The sequence below is a fragment of the Furipterus horrens genome, unplaced genomic scaffold (genome assembly GCF_987537825.1).
Source record: "Furipterus horrens unplaced genomic scaffold, mFurHor1.1.pri manual_scaffold_2, whole genome shotgun sequence".
Taxonomy (NCBI): Eukaryota; Metazoa; Chordata; class Mammalia; order Chiroptera; family Furipteridae; genus Furipterus; species Furipterus horrens.
This window is the reverse complement of record NW_028327172.1, coordinates 47,282,884-47,287,928: the sequence shown is the minus strand read 5'-3', so window position 1 is coordinate 47,287,928 and position 5,045 is coordinate 47,282,884. Positions and strand designations below refer to the sequence as shown.

The 5,045-nt window shown below is 42.9% G+C and overlaps 1 pseudogene; it reads right to left on the bottom strand.

Annotated features, from left to right (window-relative positions):
• Nucleotides 1–4,041: 4,041 nt before the first annotated feature.
• On the bottom strand, nucleotides 4,042–4,227 carry LOC150018510 (U1 spliceosomal RNA; annotated as a pseudogene).
• Between the last annotated feature and the right edge of the window lie 818 nt (nucleotides 4,228–5,045).

Below are 5,045 nucleotides of genomic sequence, written 5' to 3'. Positions count from 1 at the left end.
CCCCACATGATGAAATCTGAATCTATATTAGCCTGTTAAATTCCACTAGCTCTGCCCTGCTGACTTCCTGAGATCCCACCCCACTGCAAAGGTCCACAGGCCCGAGGTGGTTGGTGGCTGGCCTAGATGGATCCTGAGACTTCTGCTGATTGGCCTCAGGCCCAGCTTTGGTGCCATATCTGAATCTGTATTAACCTGGTGAACACCACTCACCCCTGCCTCACACAGCAGGCATTCTGCCCGAGGTCTTTCAGTATTTGAATTTAACAGGTAATTGGCAGGTGGTGGTAGGTCTTGAGGGTGTCTTGGGCCTTTTGTTGACTTGCCCCAGGACTGGTACTGGTGGCAGCCAGCATTGGTTTGTAGCATGCCCCCCTCCCCCAAATGCCTCCAGGCTTAGCACAGGTGGCTGTCAACTTCAGATCACTTTGTAGATCCTAACAGGTAGCCCAGGCCAGTCACAGGCAATGTCTGACATTGAACTGCACCAAAATCCTTCCCAAGAGGCCCCTAAACCATAAAAGCCAGTGGTTGGCTTCAGACCACAGCAGAGCACCACTCAGTTAGTTCCACAAGGGGCACACACACACCCTGCTGGGCAAGTCCTGCTCAAATCCTGCTCAGCACAGCAGCTCATATGCTGTGGTCATGGCCAGTTCTCACAGCCAGCCAGCCTGAGGGTCAATACCCAGCACTCAAGGATCGACCATAACAGAAGGACACTCCTACAGCACTTAGCTCAGGTGATCAGGGAGACTGTACCACTCGGTTCCACAAGACATCCACTACATAAGGCCACCCTGCCAAGACTGCAGACATAGCAGACCTACCTAATACATAGAAACAAACCCAGAGAGGCAGCCAAAATGGGGATAAAAAATACCTATGGCATTTTTCATAGAACTAAAACAAATAATCCTAAAATTTTATGGAACCACAAAAGACCCTGAATAGCCACAGCAATCCTGAGAAAGAAGAACAAAGTTGGAGGTATCGTACTATCTGACATCAAACTATACTACAAGGCCATAGTAATCAACATCATAGTATTGCATTAAAAAGGTCACATAGATCAATGAAACAGAGCCCAGAAATAAACCCACACACATATGATCAGTGGATATATGACATAGGAGGCAAAAATATGCAGTGGGGCAAAGACAGTCTATTCGATAAATGGTGTTGGGAAAATTGAACAGATACTTGCAAAACAATAAAACTAGACCACCTTCTTACACCATATAGAAGAACAAATGCAAAATGGATTAAAGACTTAAGTATAAAACTCTAAACCATAAAATTTCTAGAAGAAAACGTAGGCAGTCTACTGTCTGGCATTTCTCTTAGTAATATTTTTTCTAATATATCTTCTTGGACAAGGATAACAAAAGAAAAATAAACAGGACTATATCAAACTAAAAAAGTTTTAGCACAGCAAAGGAAACCATCAACAAAACGAAAAGACAACTTACTGAATGCAAGAAATTATTTGCCAATGATACATCTGATAAGGGATTAATATCCAAAATTGATAAAGTACTCATTACAAGTCAACGCCAAAAACAAACAACAACAAACCCAAACAATCCAATTTGAAAAAATGGGCAGAGAACCTGAAAGGACACTTCCCCATAGAGGATATTCAGATGGTCAATAGACATGTGAAAAGATACTCGATGTCACCAGTCATCACAGGAATACAAATTAAAACCACAATGAGATATCACCTCACACCTGTCAGAATGGTTATCAACAGTAACTCAACAAACGGCAGGTGGGGGTGAGGATGTGGCAAAAAGGAAACCCTCCTGCATTATTGGTGGGAATGCAGATTGGTGCAGCCACTGTGGAAAACAATATGGAGGGTCTCAAAAATTAAAAATAGAACTACTTATAACCCAGCAATTTCACTTCTGGGCATATATCCAAATAAATCCAAAACACTAATTCAAAAAGATATATGTTCATTGCAGTATTATTTATAATAGCTGAGATACAGAAGTAACCCAAGTGCCCATCACTAGATGAGTGGATAAAAAAGTGGTGGCACATATATACAACGCAATACTACTTGGCCATAAAAAAGAATGAAATCTTACCTTTAGTGGAAATATGCTAAGTGAAATAATTCGAACAGAGAAAGACAAATATATATAATTTCCCTTATATGTGGAATCTAAAAAACAAAATAAACAAAGAGAAAAACAGAAACAAACTTATCAGTACAGAGAACATTTTGATGATTGCCAGTCCGGAGGGGTATTGGGGGGATGGGTGAAAAGGGTGAAGCGACTGAGCAGTACAGATTGGTAGTTACAAAATAGTCATAGGGATGGAAAGTACAGCATAGAGAATAGCCAATAATATTGTAATAAGTATGTATGGTGCCAGGTGGGTACTAGAATTACTGGAGGGATCATTGTCTGACCTTTAGGCTGTACACCTGAAACTGAAATAAAATAATATTGAATGTTAACTGTAACTGAATAAAGAGACATAGGATGGATGAACGGATAAGAAAACAACACCGTTACATTTGCTGCCCACAAGAGACTCACTTCAGATGGAAAGATACAAACAAGTAAAGGGGTGGAAAAAGATATTTCAGGAAAATAAAAACAACAAAAAGCTGGGGTAGCATTACTTATACCAGACAAAACAGAGTTTAAACAAAGGCTATAACAAGAGACAAAGAAGTATCCAGCAATTTTACTTCTGGGTATTTATCTGAAGAAACTCAAACAGATGCCAGTTGGGAGGGGCTTTGGGGGACCAGTGAAAAAGGCGAAGAGATTAACAAGTACACATTGGTAGTTACAAAGTATGCAGTCTTGGGGGGTAAAGTATAGCATAGAAAATACAGTCAATAATATTGTAATGACTATGTATGGTGTCAGGTGGGTACTAGATTTATCAGGGTGATCACTTTATAAGTTACACAAATGTCTAATCGCTATGTTGTACACCTGAAACTAATATATATTGTATGTCACAAAGTAAATAGTAAATAGTAAAACTTTGTTACTGAATAATTCTCTGCAACATAGTTTGTAATAGCAAAAATTGGAAACAACCTAACTGTCCATCATTAGGGAGTGGGAATGCCAAGAAGCTGGGAAAAACAAGAAGTGAGGGAGGCTCTTTATGTTCTGATATTGACAAGATCTGGGCATGGAGCAGCAGAGGAGACACGCTGTGCAGCATTGCTGCTGTGCACAGATGACCTCTACAGGTGGGTGAGAACTGGGTCCTTGCCGGCCAGGGAAGGACCGAGTGGGAGGGAGAGGGATAGGACTGAGACTTACCTTTCATCCCTTATGAATTTTTGGACTACCTGAATGCATTCCCTATTCACACATGTTTTAACTTTAAAATGACTTTTGTTCTTTTTCAAAAAAATCATTTTTTAGGAATTTAGCCTAAGGAAGTGATTTTTAAAAATACGAGCACAGGTCCATGTTTAAGGATGTTCATTACAGGTCTGTTGGTAGGGCCAAAAATTGGAGACCATGTCAGGAAGGGATGGATTATTGGAAGCCATCAAAGAGGGGAAATTGTTTAATCCTTGAGCAGAGGAAGATAGCTTGGTGGACTGAAAATACAGGGGCTTGTAAAACAGCATGTTTATGAAATCTCTATGCACAGAGGCACAGATGTATGGAAGGATGTTCACATTTCACCAAAGAGTCAGCTCTCATTATTAGGTGATCTCCACTGTAGAGGTAAGCAGTGTCCATACCTGTAGAGAATTTTTTGAGTTTATTTGCACTAAACTGGTGACATATGCTGTGGAGCAAGATCTCAAATGCTGCAAAGGATAATAGTTTTGCAACTTCTTTTATGCATTTGAAATTGAGGGAACATAAGGAAGATTACACAGCAGTGGGAGAAAGCAAGGCAGGGATTGCATTACAGGGTAGTTAAAGTTATATGCTCTCTTGAGGGTCGTTTGTGGCTTACTTCAAAGGTGAGTTAAACCTAGGTGCATAGAAACAACTGAGCCACACTGGTCAGGGCTCGTTTCCTCTTTTATTTATTGTTTAGAGGGGAGTGCAAACACAGTCCCCCAGTACCACAAATCAGGCAGCCGAGTTTCCCACATCTGGGGAAATCACAGGGGTCAGCACAGTCAGAGTGCAATGGATAAGCCTCGCCTGGGGCCTGGGGCCCGGTGGCCCAGGGAAAACCACATTTGTGATCATTGTATCTCCCCTGCCAGATAAGAATAGAAGGAAATATTCTTAAATGGTTTTAATACTGTTATCTTTGGCAATGGAAATACACATTATCTATACTTTCTCCTCTCTGCTTCTCTGCATTTTTTTAATAGCACATTTACGTTTATAATCCATTTTCTAAAATCAATAAACTGAATAATAAAGAAACATTCAGTGGGGGGGGGGGGTGAAGATCTGAGGAGGGGCTCGGGCCCCTCACTGTAGCTCCAGGAAAGATGGGAGGCTGGGGCTGGCCCCTCTGGCCAGGCCTGGCATCCTCTACTATGGGCCTGCTGGTTTCAGTCTCAGACTAAAATGAGCTAGACCCTGAGAGAACTTCTTAGGATGCAGCCAAGGCAGGCAGGCAGGCAAGAGTCCTGGCAAGGGGGCAGGAGTGTGTGTGGATAAAGCTACAGAAGGTGGCCAGGTCTCTAGTAGGAGCTTGAGGACCAGAAGCTCAGAGCTTCCTCCTGATGGCAGTTGATGAGAGCACACGGATGCTTTCAGAGGAGTTCTCTGCCTGTTGAATGAGAGTGATGGAGGGAGGTCAGAGAGGAGGATGCCACAGTAACCCAGAGCGCCTGGACCTGGGCAGCTGCCGCGAGGCTAGGGAGGGCCCGGGAGAAGGAGGAGGGAGGACTCCCTGTCCAGCCTGGGTGAATGGGTGGCAAATGCTTCCCCTCCTGAGATGGAGATTCTGAGGGGAGGTGGTGAGCTCTATTGTCTATGGATTGGAGACATCCAGGAGGCTGTAGCATCCACGAGTGTGGCACTAAGGACGGAAGGCCACGCTGAAGAGCCCGATTTGGGAGTCACGACACAGGAAAG